This window comes from Schistocerca serialis, chromosome 9 (assembly GCF_023864345.2).
Source record: "Schistocerca serialis cubense isolate TAMUIC-IGC-003099 chromosome 9, iqSchSeri2.2, whole genome shotgun sequence".
NCBI classification, from domain to species: Eukaryota; Metazoa; Arthropoda; class Insecta; order Orthoptera; family Acrididae; genus Schistocerca; species Schistocerca serialis.
Window position 1 is genome coordinate 512,073,269 of NC_064646.1, and position 19,762 is coordinate 512,093,030.

Here is a 19,762-nt window from a genome sequence, read left to right on the forward strand (position 1 = left end):
GACACTTTCAGACTTCTTCTTCTTCTTCTTCTTCTCCTCCAGTGATAATGTAAAACATGTGGTCTGCAATGAGATTCCAACGACTTGACGAATGACCACTGCGTGTAAGGCGATTACTCTGGATATGCTGACAACAGCGAATTCATCAGCGATGCAGTGTGTAAGAACTTGTCAAGATGGAAATCGTTCCCACTTTGAACATTCTCATTAAAAAGTTTATCAACAAATGTAAGACAAATAATAACTTAAATGTTTTCTGTTCATGTTTTTTGCTTTCATTTATTCCATACATTATTCTTTTTTACAGATGAGCAACCGGCACATAATAACATGTAAAAACACGGAAGAAATAAGCTGCTTTTCATTTGCTGCTGCTCTTGATGTTGTCTTCAGCACGAAGACTTGTTTGATGCAACTCTCCATGTTCCTCTATCCTGTACAAGCCTCTCCGAATAACACTGTCCTACAAAAAAAACTTTTCTTTCTATTTCTGATAAAAATATTGTGATCCTAGTTGTATTTTGAGTGCTGAATTGAAAACTGTTTTTGGTTTTTTTCTGTCATGGATAGTTTATGAGTAATCGCAATTTTATTTCTCTTTTCTGTTTCTGATATAGTGCAGCAAACGTAAGGTGAAATTCGACAAACAAATGCACATCTTTATGATGTTATAAGTTCATCACATTAATGGAGGGTGGGATCTAACATATAACACAGTAACCTTTGTGTACACACTTTGAAGCATTTATTTGACATGAGAAATTACAGAAAACTGACAAACAATGAGCCACTGCCTTGTAATGGACATCACTTTTTTCTCTTGTATTGTGAATCTTTCTTCTCTCGAATGATATTCCAGCAATAATCTGCTAACATAGAAGGTACCCACTTCCCTTCATAGCGCCTTTCTATGGCAGAAATGTCTTTATGGAATCTTTCCCCATGTTCATCCGCTAGGTCAGTGCAACTCTCTGTGAAGTAGTCCAGATGAGAGTCCATCATACGTACCTTCAAAGACATATTGCACCCCAAATCCTGATATGCTGCACCATTGCTTTGTAGTTAGTAGCTCTTCTTCTTCCGAGGAAGTTTTCCGACACCATCTTGAAACAGTCCCATGCAGGTTTTTCTTTATCAGTTAAACATGCTTCAAAATTTGCATCTTTCTGCAGCTCCCTGATTTGTGGGCCCACAAATAACACCATCCTTTATTTTTGCAGCTGAAAAACGGGGGAATTTGGTAGCTAGATATGCAAATCCACAGCCTGTTGGATCCATGGCCTTCACGAATTGTTTCATCAGGCCAAGTTTGATGTGAAGCGGTGGAAGTAGTACATATTCAGGAGCTACCAGACTTTCACGTTGTACACTCTTTACGCCAACTTTCCATCTTCTCCTAGGCTATTTCTGTTTCACGTAGTGAGAATTTCGGCCTGGACTATCCCACTCGCAAAGAAAACAGGCATACTTTGTGTAGCCTTGTTACATTCCCAGTATCATAGCAATTACCTTGAAATCTGCACATATTTTCCATTTGTGTTCATTGTATTTTAATGAATTTAGCATCCTTTGTACGAATTCGTAATTCTCTTTTGTCAAACTAGCGTAAGCTACTGGAACAGAGGGTATTTTATTTCTGTTATGGAGCAAAACACCCTTCAGACTTGTTTTCGATGCATCTATGAAAATTCTCCACTCCTGTGAAATATAAGTGAAGTTCAGCACTTTCATCAGGCCAGCAACGTCATTGCAAAATGTCAGTGCTTCGTCAGTTGAAAAATAAGAAATAAAGGCATATTCTCTGTGCCTGAACACACTGATTTTAGTACTTTGGTGCAGTATATTACACTCTTGTAATCTTGAATCAAGCAGCTGCGCCTTTTGTTTACTTAGTCCTAGATCACGTACTAAATCATTTAAATCTGCCTGTGTTAACAAATGTGGCGATAACTCACTTGTGCAGTGATATAAAGAATCATCATCTGTGATTTCTTCAGTACTACTTATTTCACTGTCACTCGGAATTTGACCTCGTGCTCTTGAAGGTACTGGAAGATTGTCGGAATGCTGCACTGGCATTCTCGCTGAAAGCAGATCTGGGTAAACAATGTGCCTCTTCGACTTTCTGTTTGTAAAACCCCGAATTTTTGTTAGACAGAAATAACAATCAGTAACATGGTCCTTAGGCTCCCTCCACACCATGGGAACAGAAAACAACGCCACATTCTCTTTACCTTTCCACCACTGAATTAGTTTGCAGTAACATGTATCACAACAGATATGTGGTGCCCATTCTTTATCTTGGTCTACTACCTCTACTCCAAAGTAATGTTTGTATGCTTTCTTTATGACTGAAGAAATTTTCTTCCTATTTCTGGTAAAAGTGAACTTTCCACAGATGTAGCAAAAGTTGTCCGGCTTATATCGACATCCACGACGACGTGGCATTTCTGCAAATTTAAAAATACCACTTTGGTAATACACCTGTATCAAATTAATAGTAGGGAACTAGAGGAACGCTGATGTGTAAAAACAAGCAGTCGTTTTACCTTCAGCACCAGGCTCAATCAGTTTACACACAGGAACTAAAAAGTTCAACAGTGCTCGGAAATATGACAGACAGTTACTTGTCAGCCAAAACACCCACTCGTTAAGACTGACACAAATTGCGGCTAACACCACTGTTGTAAACTCGATGCACCTGCACCTAGGAGGCGTGAAGCTTTACTGCCGAGGCAGCGACCAGCTGTCGCCGTTCGAGCTAATGAGATATTTCAGGTGGTCTTAATGAAATAGGTGTGGCGGGGGATAACCTAATGATGTCTGATTCTTCCCACCTGCTGTTGCACAAGAAATTATCACGTTCTATCACTACTGGATGCTGCAACATACCCGTATTTCTCTATAACGTCTCTGTGTTTGCTATGAAATGTGAATATACATATAAATATACATATTACATAAAAAGTATCCCTGACAACGATATTTTGTTTACATATTTGAATTTCCCACGGTAAAATGGTCTAGAAGCACATACTTTAATATCAGAAATAGAACCCATGTCGAACAGTGTAATTAGTGCAACTTTCATCCTTCTGGGACTGCTTACTGTATTCACCTCTTGATCCCCTTCTACGACTTTTACACTTACTTCCAATACTAAACTTGTGATCCCTCGATGTCTCAGAATGTGTCCTATCAACCGATTTCTTCAAATCAGGTTGCACCGCAAATTCCTTTTCTCCTCAATTATGTTCAATACCTCCTCGTTAGTTACGTTATCTACCCATCTAATCTTCAGCATTCTTCTGTAGCACACATTTGAAAAACTTGTCTTCCTGTCCAAAATGTTTGTCGTCCATGTTCCACTTCCATACATTGCTGTACTCTATACAAATATTTTCAAAAGGGCTTGCTAACACATAAATCTGATTCAAAAAATACTCCTTTGCGAACATCTGAGGTTCTCAAGGACATCTGCCCATTCTTTCAACACTTTGGCAGGTAAATTTAATTCTCTCTTTTTAATATTGGCTGAAAGACATACTAGCGATATAACGAATCACGTTTACCACCACCGCGACGGAGCCCGAATAGGATTCGTGCAAAGTTGTTCGAGCGGACGGCGCCCGGGTCTTGCCGTGCAGTTCGTGAAAGTCCGCAGCTGGCATTGCAATTCATCCCTCCATCAGTCACCGTCCAGACAGCTCAAGACAGGTTCTCTGTGTTGTCCTACCACATAGCGTTCGAATTTTGACCTGTCTGTACTCGAATGCAGCATGTTGTATGCTGCTGCCCTGTTGCGTTAATACTACTTTGGTCTGTCAGTAAGAATCCGGGGGGAAAAATGTACCAAAAAGAAACATCCTGATGGTGTCTAAATTGTAATGTAGCTCTTTACATACATGAATGTTTCAAAACATACCACCCCCATGCTAATTATGTGTAAGAACGGTCTGCATAATTTTTTCCGGAATAAAATCATACTTCAGTAGAACTGTTATAAGCATATTGTCATATCGCTGGCTTAGTTGTGGAGTATCTTTGCGGGAAGCCGCGTCTCTAGTGAGTGGAGCACGGGACACGAAACTTATGTTGTGTAGTGTGCAGCTCTGCATGTAGAAGCATTGTTAGTATTCAGGTTGAAGTGTTGCTACAAGTGCTATTATAGTAAAGTGATGACATATGGAAAATGGTTCAGAGGAAAGTGCGCCAAGAAGTAATTGGAAATGAGCAGTGGCGTTAATAACGTATTTATGTATCCTCTCGTTGCGTGTCGCATAGCATCGATCATCTGCGCCGTGTTCGCTCTCCAAGAATGAACAAATTTCAATCAGTAATACTATTTACCACAAAAGAGTGTCAGTGATTTGTAGCGAGCGTGTGAACGTGCGTTCGATCATCGCGTTCCGCATCATCAACAATCAGCCGCGCAGCGACGGGTACGCGCACGCTCGTACAGGTGAGAACTGAAAAATTAACTTTACGAACAGTGTCATATCATTACTAGTGACAAGGAGGACTATTACCAGATATCTGTATGTGTGACGAGCGTAAGAACTTTCGTTCGATCATTCGGCTTCCGCATCATCAACAATCACCCGCGTCGTGTTGGTTAGGCGTACGCTCGTCTGAATTATATTTTGAACTGTTAATGTCAAGATTGTTAATTGGGATAAACATTTACGATTTAGAGTGTAAACAGTGCAACCTGTGGTTTCCATATCGTCTCAGAATTTTTACGAGAATTTAAAGCAGGTCTCATCGTTTCAAAATGGCACATCGCACCAAATTATTGCTCTACAGTTACAAAGCTATGATCGTCGTAAAATGTGTTAAAAGCAGCCGCCCAAACCACGGTGACTGAGACCCCATGTGGAAAGTTTCAACGTTTATTAAGTCTTTCTTTGAAAGACAGGAAAGTGCGTTCAGCATTAGCTGGCCCTTGTGGCTGCCTTGCTGGCGGGACAGCGCGACAGGGGAGGCGTCCTACAGGCGAAGCCTCCACACAAGCGCCGCTCACTCGGAATTCCTACTAACTAGGGAACCTCCCCATCGCACCCCCCTCACATTTAGATATAAGTTGGCACACTGGGTACGCCTTGAAAAACAGAACACAGACCAATCGAAAAAACAGGAAGAAGTTGTGTGGAACTATGAAAAAATAAGCAAAATATACAAGCTGAGCAGTCCATGCGCAAGATAGGCAACATCAAGGTTATTAGAGCTCAGGAGCGCCGTGGTCCTGTGGTTAGCGTGGCCAGCTGCGGAGCGTCAGGTCCTTCGTTCAAGTCTTCCCTCCAGTGAAAAGTTTAATTTCTTTACTTTCGCAAAGTTATGATCTGTCCGTTCGTTCATTGACGACTCTGTTCACTGTAATAAGTTTAGCGTCTGTGTTTTGCGACCGCACCGGTAAACCGTGCGATTAGTAGACGAAAGGACGTGCCTCTCCAATGGGAACCGAAAACATTTGATCGCAAGGTCATAGATCAACCGATTCCTCCACGGGAAAACGCGTCTGATATATTCTATACGACACTGGTGACGGCATGTGCGTCACATGACAGGAATATGTTATTGACCCACCTAACTTGTACACTTGGCGAATGGGTAAAAAGATTCTTCTACCTTACCCGATTTCGGTTTTCTTGTGGATGTGATAATCACTCCCAAAAAGTGATGAAAACATAAGAGTTTGTCACATAAACTGAAACTAAAAAATTAAACTTTTCACTGGAGGGAAGACTTGAACCAAGGACCTCTCGTTCCGCAGCTGCTCACGCTAACCACGGGACCACGGCGCATCCGAGCTCAGCTTAGCCTTGATATTGCCTATCTTGCTCATGGACTACTCAGTTTGTATATTTTGCTTATTTTTTCGTAGTTGCACACAACTTCTTCCTGTTTTCTCGATTGATCTGTGTTCAGTTTTTCAAGGCCTATCCACTGTGCCAACTTATAACTAAATCTGAGGGGGGTGCGATGGGGAGGTTCCCTTGTAAGCTGGCGAATCCGCAAGCTATCGCACTACGTGCCATCCCAGTACGACCATTAATTCGACATGTCAGCCTATTATTAAAAATACAATGAGCACAGAGTTACTTAGAAACTGCAACGATGTGAGCGATTTATTTTCGCCTGTCTTGTACACCTTCTGTTCCTTCACTTGCTGCCGTGTTAAAATTAGCTTCTTCTGCAAACACATTGCGGGGTCCGTACAATTTTATCGCACTAATAAGCCAATGCAGTTGTAATTGCGACAGAATTTTTAAACAGTCTATTGTAAAACAAACAACTGATGGCAAGTAAGGGCAACAGTTTAAGACAATCTGGTTCTCAGTATAAAAATACACGTATGATCCTTCACTTACTTTATTTATTTTTATTTACACGTCTACTTCGTTAGGACCAAATTGAGGAGCAAATCTCCAAAGTCATTGAACGCGTCAGTACATGAAATTACAACATAAAAATAATAACAGATAAAAATAAAATATTTATGAACCCGAAAAAATTCAACTCATAAATTTAAGTAAAAGCAGTCAACAATACAACAAGAATCAGTTTACTTTTTCAAGGAACTCCTCGACAGAAAAGGAGGAGTGACCTGTGAGGAACCTCTTCAGTTTCGATTTGAAAGCGCGTGGATTACTGCTACGATTTTTGAATTCTTGTGGTAGCTTATTGAAAATCGATGCAGCATTATACTGCACACCTTTCTGCACAAGAGTTAACAAAGTGCGATCCAAATGCAGATTGGATTTCTGCTTCGTATTAACTGAGTGAAAGCTGCTAATTCTTGGGAATACGCTGATATTGTTAACAAGAAACGACAGTAAATAACATCTATTTTGAGATACCAACGTGATAATAACCAGACTCGCGAACAGAGATCGACAAGAGGTTCGCGAACAAAATAAAATACCATACGATATGCATAGAATGTCAGATCTCTTAATCGGGCAGGAAGATTAGAAAATTTAAAAAGGGAAATGGATAGGTTGAAGCTAGCTAGATATAGTGGGGATTAGTGAAGTTCGGTGGCAGGAGGAACAAGACTTCTGGTCAGGTGAATTCAGGATTATAAATACAAAATCAAATAGGGGTAATGCAGCAATAGGTTCAATAATGAATAAAAAATAGGAGCACGGGTAAGCTACTATGAACAGCATAGTGAACACATTATTGTAGCAAAGATAGACACGAAGCCTATGCCTACCACAGCAGTACAAGCTTATATGCCAACTACCTCGGCAGATGAGGAAGAGATTGAAGAAATATATGATGTGAGAAAATAAATTATTCAGACAGCGAAGAGAGACGATAATTTAATAGTCATGGGGAACTGGAATTCCATAGTAGGAAAAGGAGGATAAGGAGAAGTAGTAGGTGAATTTGTATGGGGGTAACGAATGAAGCAGGAAGCAGCCTGGTAGAATTTTGCGCAGAGCATAACTTAACCATAGCTAACATTTGATTTAAGAATCATGAAAGAAGGTTGTATACGTGGAATACGCCTGGCGACAATGGAAGGTTTCAGATAGATTATATAATCGTAAGACAGAGATTTAGGAACCAGGTTTTAAATTGTAAGACATTTCCAGGGGCAGATGTGGACTCTGACCACAATTTACTAGTTATGAACTGTAGATTAAAACTGAAGAAACTGCATAAAGGTGGGAATTCGAAGAGATGGGAACCGGATAAACTGAAAGAACCCGAGGATGTAGAGAGTTTCAGTGATAGTATTAGGGAACGATTGACAAGAATGGGTGAAAGAAGTACAGGAGAACGATGGTTAGGTTTGAGAGATGAAATAGCGAAGGCAGCAGAGGATCAAGGAGGTAAAAAGAAGAGGGCTAGCAGAAATCCTTGGGTAACAGAAGAAATATTGAATTTAATTAATGAAAGGAGAAAATATAAAAATGCGGTAAATGAAGCAGGCGAAAGGGAATACAAACGTCACAAAAATGAGATCGACAGGACGTGCAAAAAGCCTTAGGATGGATGGCTAGAGGATAAATGTAGAAGCATATATCACTAGGGGTGAGATAGATACTGCCTAAAGGAAAATTAAAGAGACCTTTGGAGAAAAAGAGAACCCCTTGTATGAATATCAAACTAGTTCTAAGCAAAGAAGGGAAAGCAGAAAGGTGGAAGGAATATATAGAGGGTCTATCAAGGGCGATGTGCTTGAGGCCAATATTATGGAAATGGAAGAGGATGATGGTGGGTTCGTGGGGCGCTCAACTGCGCGGTTATCAGCGCCCGTACAATCCCAACCTTTGCTCAGTCTGAACTCGCCACTCTCAGGAATGATGATGAAATGATGAGGACAACACAAACACCTAGTCATCTCGAGGCAGGTGAAAATCCCTGACCCTGCCGGGAAATGGAAGAGGAAGTAGGTGAAGATGAAATGGGAAATATGATACTGATGGAGAATTTGACAGAGCACTGAAAGACCTAAGTCGAAACAAGGCCACGAGAGTAGACGACATTCTATTAGAACTACTGGTAGACTTGGGAGATCCAGCCCTGACAAAACTCGACCATCTAGTGAGCAAGATGTATGACACAGGTAAAATACCCTCAGACTTCAAGAAGAATATCGTGATTCCAATTCTAAGGAAAGAAGATTTGTAAGGTGTGAAAATTACAGATCTATCAGTTTCGTAAGTAACGGCTGTAATATACTGACACGAATTCTTTATAGACGAATGGAAAAACTGGTACAAGCCGACCTTGGGGAAGATCATTTCGGATTCTGTAGAAACGTTTGAACACGTAAGGCAATACTGACCCTACAACGTATCTTAGAAGTTAGATTAAGGAAAGATAAACCCTCGTTCCTCGCATTTTTTGAAAGAGTAATTTTTTGACAATATTAGATTAGGAAATGAGACACTTAAAGTAGTAGATGAGTTTTGCTATTTGGGAAGCAAAATAACGGATGAAGGTCGAAGTAAAGAGGAAATAAAATGTAGACTGGCAATGGCAAGAAAAGCATTTCTGAAAAAGAGAATTTTGTTAACATGGAGTATAGATTTAAGTGTCAGGAAGTCTTTTCGAAAAGTATTTGAATGGAGTGTTTGGATGTGTAACATGGAGAAATAGTTTAGACAAGAAGAGAAAAAAGCGTTCGAAATGTGGTGCTACAGAAGAATGCTGGAGATTAGATGGGTAGATCACTTAACTGACGAGGAGGTACTGAATAGAAGAGGAATTTGTGGCACAACTTGACCAGAAGAAGGGATCGGTTAGTAGGACATGTTCTGAGGCACCAAGGGATCACCAATTTAGTATTGCAGGGCAGCGTGGAGGGTAAAACTCGTGGAGGGAGACCAAGAGATGAATACACTAAGCAGATTCAGAAGGACGTAGGGTGCAGTAGTTACTTAAAGATGAAGAAGCTTGCACAGGATAGAGTTGCATGGAGACCTGCATCAAACCAGTCTCTGGACTGGACTGAAGACCACAACAACAACGACATAAGCGAATGAAAATAAGCAAAGCAGCCTAATTTTCGAGTCGAACGATCACTTACTTCAGACACCGACGAATAGTAAAAAATGGCATTATTGCACTGAAAAATCTGTAGCCATTCGTATATTGCAGTAGAAAGCTTACCATACGGCCCATAAAAACGGGACAGTTCCCTTTTCTGGCCCAGGTGTACGGCGTCTCCGTAATTTTTATCGGGACGCACAAATGTCTCTTCTATTAAAATTTCGCAAACACGTTTTATGCCATAAATTAGTAATGCTGATTTATATTTAAGTTACACATAATTGCTTGAAAATGCTGGTTTCTGTAATTTTGAAAATGTCAAATAATTACTTTATTTTCTAGGTTCTCGTTTTATTTACTTTTGTTAGGTTTCTGTTGAAGTACCTGTATGCTTCCACAATACGCCACAATGGTGAACAGCCGCCTCCCCTGCTTGCACGCCTCATAAACCATGTTGAGGTTTACTTTCAGACAGCGCCCTGGCACCGGCAGAAGGAACGGTAGCCTACTTCACTGTGTATCGGTGTCACAGCTATGGTTCCATGGACTGCACGTCGAAAACGATCAAGAAAGTGTTTGATATCAGGTTTAGTTGTGCAAGGCCAAAAAAAGAATGTATTGTTAATAATGTATTGGCTCCATGGTGCAAAGAGTGTCTCACTGAAGCCCGTAATGAAGTGAACTTAATAAGCATTTCAGTCAATACCAGCAATCATAAATATACTAAATTACTTCCTCTCATTGTCAAATATTTCATACCTGAAAGTGGGCTACATGTAAAGAATTCTGTTCTGTCGATAATGAAATATCAGCTGCTAATCAAAATGTGTACACCATGTTCTACAGGCCCATAATTTGAAGTCAAAATTTGTGTCTCTCTCAGCTGACAATACGAATTTTATGTGTGGTGGGGTTATTAGAGGAGATAAAGAAAACATTCTCAGCAAATCAGAAGTAAGTCTCAAACTTACTGGTTGCATGGCACATGGAATTCACAACAGCATAGAAACAGCAGTGGGCAAGTTACCAATCGATAGAAAACATTGTGTAAAATTCCATACATACAGCATTTGGGTGGAAGACTAAAGGAATTCTGTGAATACCTAATATCTGCAAGTACTGGCTCCAGAGTTGATAGAGAGCATCATGACTGATACAGGGATTAGTGATCACAAGGTCGTTGTAGCTAGGCTCAATACCGTTTCTTCCAAATCCACCAGAAACAAACGCAAAATAATTTTATTTAAAAAAGCGGATAAAGTATCACTAGAAGCCTTCCTAAGAGACAATCTCCATTCCTTCCGAACTGACTATGCAAATGTAGACGAGATGTGGCTCAAATTCAAAGATATAGTAGCAACAGCAATTGAAAGATTCATACCTCCTAATTGGTAAGAGATGGAACTGAAACCCCGTGGTACACAAAAAAGGTCCGAACGCTGTTGCAGAGGCAACGGAAAAAGCATGCGAAGTTCAGAAGAACGCGAAATCCCGAAGATTGGCTGAAATTTACAGACGCGCGAAATTTGGCACGGACTTCAATGCGAGATGCCTTTTTAGGTTCCACAACGAAACATTGTCTCGAAATTTGGTAGAAAATCCGAAGAAATTCTGGTCGTATGTAAAGTACACAAGCGGCAAGACGCAGTCAATACCTTCGCTGCGCAGTGCCGATGGTACTGTTACCGACGACTGTGCCGCTAAAGCGGAGTTATTGAACGCAGTTTTCCGAAATTCCTTCACCAGGGAAGACGAATGGAATATTCCAGAATTTGAAACACAAACAGCTGCTAGCATGAGTTTCTTAGAAGTACATACCTTAGGGGTTGGGAAGCAACTCAAATCGCTTGATACGGGCAAGTCTTCAGGTCCAGAGTGTATACCGATTAGGTTCCTTTCAGATTACGCTGATACAATAGCTCCCTACTTAGCAATCATATACAACCGCTCGCTCACCGATAGATCTGTACCAACAGATTGGAAAATTGCGCAGGTCGCACCAGTGTTTAAGAAGGGTATTAGGAGTCATCCATCGAACTACAGACCTATATCATTGACGTCGGTTTGCAGTAGGGTTTTGGAGCATATACTGTATTCAAACATTATGAATCACCTCGAAGGGGACGATCATTGATACGTAATCAGCATGGTTTCAGAAAACATCGTTCTTGTGCAACGCAGCCAGCTCTTTATTCGCACGAAGTAATGGCCGCTATCGACAGGGGATCTCAAGTTGATTCCGTATTTCTAGATTTCCGGAAAGCTTTTGACACTGTTCCTCACAAGCGACTTCTAATCAAGCTGCGGGCCTATGGGGTATCGTCTCAGTTGTGCGACTGGATTCGTGAATTCCTGTCAGGAATGTCGCAGTTCGTAGTAATAGACGGCAAATAATCGAGTAAAAGTGAAGTGATATCAGGTGTTCCCCAGGGAAGCGTCCTGGGACCTCTGCTGTGCCGGCCGCGGTGGTCTAGCGGTTCTAGGCGCGCAGTCCGGAACCGCGCGACTGCTACGATCGCAGGTTCGAATCCTGCCTCTGGCATGGATGTGTGTGATGTCCTTAGGTTAGTTAGGTTTAAGTAGTTCTAAGTTCTAGGGGACTGATGACCACAGATGTTGTCCCATAGTGCTCAGAGCCATTTGAACCATTTTTGAACCTCTGCTGTTCCTGATCTATATAAATGATCTGGTTGACAATCTGAGCAGTCCTCTTACGTTGTTCGCAGATGATGCTGTAATTTACCGTCTAGTAAGGTCATCCGAAGACCAGTATCAGTTGCAAAGCGATTTAGAAAAGATTGCTGTATGGTGTGGCAGGTGGCAGTCGACGTTAAATAACGAAAAGTGTGAGGTGATCCACATGAGTTCCAAAAGAAATCCGTTGGAATTCGATTACTCGATAAATAGTACAATTCTCAAGGCTGTCAATTCAACTAAGTACCTGGGTGTTAAAATAACGAACAACTTCAGTTGGAAAGACCACATAGATAATATTGTGGGGAAGTCGAGCCAAAGGTTGCGTTTCATTGGCAGGACACTTAGAAGATGCAACAAGTCAACTAAAGAGACAACTTACACTACACTCGTTCGTCCTCTGTTAGAATACTGCTGCGCGGTGTGGGATCCTTAGCAGGTGGGATTGACGGAGGACATCGAAAGGGTGCAAAAAAAGGGCAGCTCGTTTTGTATTATCACGTAATAGGAGAGAGAGTGTGGCAGATATGATACGCGAGTTGGGATGGAAATCATTAAAGCAAAGACGTTTTTCGTCGCGGCGAGATCTATTTACGAAATTTCAGTCACCAACTTTCTCTTCCGAATGCGAAAATATTTTGTTGAGCCCAACCTACATAGGTAGGAATGATCATCAAAATAAAATAAGAGAAATCAGAGCTCGAACAGAAAGGTTTGTGTTCGTTTTTCCCGCGCGCTGTTCGGGAGTGGAATGGTAGAGAGATAGTATGATTGGGTTGGATGAACCCTCTGCCAAGCACTTAAATGTGAATTGCAGAGTAGTCATGTAGATGTAGATGTACTGGCTTACGGCAGCACGAATTATGATTATAGTTTGCTTACAGTCAAACAAGCATTCTAGAAAGTTCTTGGCAGAATATTTGTGATGCAGGAGCATAGGTTGTTATGAGTTACTAAAAGCAAAAGTAAAAAATACGAGAGAGAATTTTTTGAGTGTCCAAGTTAAAGCCATGTTACTGAAAGTGTATGAGTGTGACGGACCAGCTCAAGGTAGATTTTATTCATTTGTAAACATATAGATTGAAAAATCAACCAACCACTTGCAAATAAAGGTTTATTATCCCTTGACCATGGTTTCGGTCTTTGTAAAAGTATCTTCTTCAGAAGTATTGGCCCAAAAATGTATGCACCAATTAAAAAATAATTTTTTTACAAACATAATAAAAAATTAAAAGAAAATATTTGTGAAGTAAATGTACTCACTTATTACGTAACATGATGCCACAATAGATTAGATGAAGCCGAGTGGCTCTGGTCATAAACGAAATTGATGAAACAAGAATTCTTGCGAGGCATGGCTTTAGATAGCGCCAGATTAAATCCATCGTACTTCAGGAAGACTAGTCATTCGTAAATGCCCACAGGTAGAGGTTCTTGTCAACATATAAATGTAATAGGCGTCACAATATAAAATATTTGCATAACTACATGTACCTTATGTAAGAGTTGGCCAACTGCTACAAATATAGACTCAGCAACCAGGAAAAATTGGGCCACAGAAGGCGCTAAAATACATGCGCTTAGAACTAAGCCTTGGTTGTGCTGAACAACAGCATTTTGTAATAAAGGAAGTACGAAAATTCCTCCAAAAATGTAGCATTTGTTAGCGGATTTTTATAAGTAATTGTCATATTGCTTTAATATAAAATTATGCTACTGAACACCAACAGGACGCAGTGCTTACGCCCACTGCTTTCCCATTTTTCTTATCGTTTAAGCTTCCATAGTGTTAAGCGGAAGTACTTTCCTATAGTGAGATTGTTTTAGCTTATATATGCTCTTCTTTCTCCCACTGCATTTGTAACATGTATGTAGCGCCCTCTGTAGCCCAGTATTTCCTAATCGCCTGAGTCTGTACATTTGTAGCAGTTGGGCTTAGTCTCTGACGTAAGGTACCGAACATGTAACTTAACGCAAATATTTTATCTTGTGACGCCTATTACATTTATATGTTGACAGGAGCCTCTACCTGTGGGCATTTACGAATAAGTAGTCTCTCTGAAGAATGATATATGTAATCTGGCGCTGTCTAAAGCCATGGCTTGGAATAATTCTTGTTTCATCAATTTCGTTTATGCCAAGAGCCACTCGGCTTCGTCTAATCTATTGTGGTTTCATGTGATATAATAAGTGAGTACGTTTACTTCAAAAATATTTTTCTATTAATATGTTAAAATGTTTGTTAAAAAAAATTATTTTGTAACTGGTGTATACATTTTCAGGGCCAAAACTTCTGAAGAAGTTATTTTTTAAAGCCATTGTCAACGGATAATAAACCTTTATTTGCAACTGGTTGGCTGATTTTTCAATCTATTCGGAATAACGCAGTTGCTGTTTTGCAGCCATATTCAAGATCTGTAAATACACTCCTGGAAATGGAAAAAAGAACACATTGACACCGGTGTGTCAGACCCACCATACTTGCTCCGGACACTGCGAGAGGGCTGTACAAGCAATGATCACACGCACGGCACAGCGGACACACCAGGAACCGCAGTGTTGGCCGTCGAATGGCGCTAGCTGCGCAGCATTTGTGCACCGCCGCCGTCAGTGTCAGCCAGTTTGCCGTGGCATACGGAGCTCCATCGCAGTCTTTAACACTGGTAGCATGCCGCGACAGCGTGGACGTGAACCGTATGTGCAGTTGACGGACTTTGAGCGAGGGCGTATAGTGGGCATGCGGGAGGCCGGGTGGACGTACCGCCGAATTGCTCAACACGTGGGGCGTGAGGTCTCCACAGTACATCGATGTTGTCGCCAGTGGTCGGCGGAAGGTGCACGTGCCCGTCGACCTGGGACCGGACCGCAGCGACGCACGGATGCACGCCAAGACCGTAGGATCCTACGCAGTGCCGTAGGGGACCGCACCGCCACTTCCCAGCAAATTAGGGACACTGTTGCTCCTGGGGTATCGGCGAGGACCATTCGCAACCGTCTCCATGAAGCTGGGCTACGGTCCCGCACACCGTTAGGCCGTCTTCCGCTCACGCCCCAACATCGTGCAGCCCGCCTCCAGTGGTGTCGCGACAGGCGTGAATGGAGGGACGAATGGAGACGTGTCGTCTTCAGCGATGAGAGTCGCTTCTGCCTTGGTGCCAATGATGGTCGTATGCGTGTTTGGCGCCGTGCAGGTGAGCGCCACAATCAGGACTGCATACGACCGAGGCACACAGGGCCAACACCCGGCATCATGGTGTGGGGAGCGATCTCCTACACTGGCCGTACACCACTGGTGATCGTCGAGGGGACACTGAATAGTGCACGGTACATCCAAACCGTCATCGAACCCATCGTTCTACCATTCCTAGACCAGCAAGGGAACTTGCTGTTCCAACAGGACAATGCACGTCCGCATGTATCCCGTGCCACCCAACGTGCTCTAGAAGGTGTAAGTCAACTACCCTGGCCAGCAAGATCTCCGGATCTGTCCCCCATTGAGCAGGTTTGGGACTGGATGAAGCGTCGTCTCACGCGGTCTGCACGTCCAGCACGAACACTGGTCCAACTGAGGCGCCAGGTGGAAATGGCATGGCAAGCCGTTCCACAGGACTACATCCAGCATCTCTACGATCGTCTCCATGGGAGAATAGCAGCCTGCATTGCTGCGAAAGGTGGATATACACTGTACTAGTGCCGACATTGTACATGCTCTGTTGCCTGTGTCTATGTGCCTGTGGTTCTGTCAGTGTGATCATGTGATGTATCTGACCCCAGGAATGTGTCAATAAAGTTTCCCCTTCCTGGGACAATGAATTCACGGTGTTCTTATTTCAATTTCCAGGAGTGTATGTTCTACAGTGTACCATATGATTATTTAGTTTCATGAGTGAGAAGTTTCCACATGACACCGACTTCCGTTGGTCTACTTTGAAATCAAAATCGTCAGTTGTGGAGGCCAGTCCTTCAACAATGCAAGATATAGCTAATGTAATCCTAGACCGTTCTCTTGTTTGATGAATTTTGTATGCTAAAACAATTATAGTTGAAAAATTATGTCAATAGAATGCTAACACTGTAGCAGTACAGGCTAGGTGGGTGAAAATGTCCACAGTATTGAAGGAGAAAAACATTGCAATAACAATTCTGCCTAAGGTTATAAAATTTATCCTTTGCCTTCCAAGCTCGTATGCACCCATGGAACGTATCTTTTCAAAAGTGAGTAAGTACTGGCCATTTGAAAAGACCGACATTTTGGAATCTACGATTGCCAATTCCTCAATACTACAATGTAATTTCACTTTCCCGCGCACGGAAACGTATGACATATCGTTGAATCTCAGAAAGATTTGTGAGAAATGTTAAATTGTTTTAAATATGACTGTTCTGTCTTAACTAGTTTGTACTAGTTTTATATAAGTAATAATGAGTATCCCCTTTGAAATGCCATTTCCTTACATGAATATCAATGATAAGTCATTTTCCAGTCAAAAAAAGACATTGTTGACCCCTTTCATCCAGTTAAACAGGATCCAAAAGTCGTGTTAGTGGATGTACAGATCGTCTTCGTCCCCGAAGACGATACTGGATTATCCTTGAAGGTGTACTGTATGTTAAAAAAAAAAAAAAGAAAATACATGGTAACTTTAGACAATGGTTCCTAAAACCTTAGCAGTCTATACGTTACGAATCAACCGATCTAATTTGCAAATCACAGTATCTTGTCACCATACACGTAGCGGGACTCGACGTCAATGTCGAAGGCATTACACACGTCAGAAACTCCCCACCGCTGCTCAAGCGCATATTCAATTGTAACGGTTTACGTAGATTAGCTAGGCTAAAAATCTTTAAAAGGGCCACGCTGTTTATTTGCTCTGTTTAAATGAGAACTCAAGGTACTGTGGAAATATGAAGACGAACAATCTATGAAGATCGTAAGGTCTTACCAATCACACTATGAACACCAAAGACTAAAATTTTTTTGTTGGAGTCAAGCGTTGTGATTTCACTGGTCTGTCTGAGTTAGTGGAAGTCAGCCACAAATATGTTTTAAAGGTTTTTCGATGTTTACCAGTTAAATAAGTAACAACTTCTTTACACAACATGGAACTAATGTTATTATTTTGAACTTACAAGCGAGCAAATCGTCAAATGAATAGTTAAATAAAGAGAGTAAGTATTAATCAACAAGTGAAACATTTGTTACCTTCGACAAGAATTCATTTAGTCATTCTACACTGTATCCCAATTATAGTTTTTATTTCTACTGTACATAAACTATAAGGTATTAACGAAGACCCCCAACTCAGTATTTTATAAACAACATGTTTAAAACAAAACTCTCGTTCGTGTTAGGTGTTATCAGTTTCTGATTAACTATTTTTGAAAACACCACTCCCTTAACACAGCACTACAAATAAAAAACACCTGGCGGTATGTAAACAACCATTACACAGAATTCAGAATGTAATCACACAAATGAAGGGCGGAAAGAAGACTGGTTCCCTGAGAACATATATTCCCATATCTACACTTCAAATGCACGGATTCCAAAGTTGCAACGCCACAGCTGACATAGTGCCGAAAATGATGGTCTGTCTATTTTCGCAGCGAACTGAAACTAGTTTGTAATTATTAAGAAACCACCAACCGCGTGCAATATGCTCCTTAATTCTTCTTTACAATGTCTGGAGATGGTGCGTACAATACTAACACATTAGAGCACTCGTGAAAAGAAACAACAGAGTTGTAATCACCCGGTATCTTTCCTATATGGGGCGGGGGCCTCAGATTGGCTGTTGTTTAGTCGCCACACGTGAGCGGCTGTCACGTGTAGGGAGGCAGCGCTATGCGGTAATTCTTGGACAGACAAAAAAAAAAACAATAAAGCCCACGTGTGAAACGATACCGCGGCTCCGCAGTGTTTCACCGTTTTCTTACGCACGAAAACAAAATTATGTTGCTAATAACTGTAAACAGAACTGCATTTACTTTGTAGTGCTCAAAAATGCTACTGGGTGGATAGTTTGATTGTATTACGAAAGTACTGGACTGTGTTGGTTGTGATCAGTAATGTTAAATCTTGGTGTGGATAAACAGCTATTGCTCAGCTGTCACCGCGACTTTTCAATTCTTACGTTAAGTGTACTTTGCCACATCGCTTACAAGGCAACGTGTTTCCTGCGGTGAATCTGACGAATTCGGTAAAACTGCGTAGGTTCACCGAGAAAGGGGATCTTTCTAATAATATTATTAGCAGTAACGACACCAATGTCAAATACTTTCTGTTTAACGTGTTTCGTTCCTTACCTTACAGAAGCGGCCCACACTCAGTTGCGAGCCGTTAATCCGCCAGGGGCTGCGACAACAAGTTTGGTGCTTAACAATGGGCCAAACTAGAAACACAAACACTGCTCACTTTTGCTTAGTGCGAGCCGAGACACAACAAACCTCGAACGCAGCCAAAACAGACTACGTGACGTTAGATACTCGCATATCAATTTATGCTCCAGGAGGCGTTGACAGTGCCACCTAGTGGCTGCCGCGGCAGCTGCCAACTGTTACACAGGCAAGCGCGAGTAATCAAAATTCTGGCGCTCGTTTCAGTTATTGTCCTGTCGCAGCAAGAAAATAAAAACCGTTCGTCATTATCGAACACAGCGGTTAATCCGTCCACTATGCACAAAAGCGGTACTGCTTGATGTTTATGACATGTGACGCCGCCGGTAATGGAATATATGCGATTACCGCGTCTCCTGTAGCTTCCATTCACAGTGAAGAAGTTAACAACGATCTGCAATCTACTTCTGTTGAGTGTGGAGCTTAAATGCGATAATGTACACACACGGCAGCAAAGCCACAATAATTTATCACTCTGGGGTCGAATTACGCGAAACGCGACAAATCTGAAATTATATCTGTGTTAATTCAAGTATACATAATTTAAAGCATCAGTGTGAATCATTATTAAAACAGAAAAGACAAAACACACCCGAAGAACAAAGTAAGTGCCTGAACAAGCAAAATTCTGCAATTAACAAGTGCAGTGCTGAACAAATCAGAGAACTTGGTGCGAAAAAAAAAACGGTAAATAATGTAAGCAAAATTATAGTGTTGGCGGACAGTCACGGGCGTGATGTAGCGGATATTCTTAATCGGTGTAAACAGCTAAAAGCAACCAGTTTTATCTAGCCAAATGCCTCACTATCAGAAGTAGGGAAGGTAGCACAATCTGCTGAGTGTGCAAAGCTTAATCAAAATGATTTTGTTGTTCTGTTAGGGGGATCGAACGATGTAAATGAAACTGAGGAGGCTACACAGAATCTGGAAAGATACCTGAGCCACCTTACCTATACAAACGTAATAGTTTGCAATATACCATACAGGCGCGACCAACCCCAATGGTCCTGTGTTAATAGTGAAATCACAGTGTAAAATAAACAATATACGAGCATTTTCAAACGTTTCAGAAATATGCAAATTATTGACATAAACAGTATTGGTTGTAGATTTTATACATAACATGGGCAACATCAAAACAAGTTGGGAAAGCAGGTAG

At 41.4% G+C, this 19,762-nt stretch overlaps 1 protein-coding gene across 1 annotated transcript in view; it reads right to left on the minus strand.

The window, feature by feature from the left end:
- Positions 1-18,700, minus strand: part of LOC126419030 (F-box/LRR-repeat protein 3-like) — a 345,130-nt gene extending 326,430 nt beyond the window's left edge. Inside the window, exon 1 of the mRNA XM_050086090.1 lies at positions 18,514-18,700. The gene's annotated coding sequence lies outside the window, so the exon portion shown is untranslated. The remainder of the gene's footprint in view (positions 1-18,513) is intronic.
- Between the last annotated feature and the right edge of the window lie 1,062 nt (positions 18,701-19,762).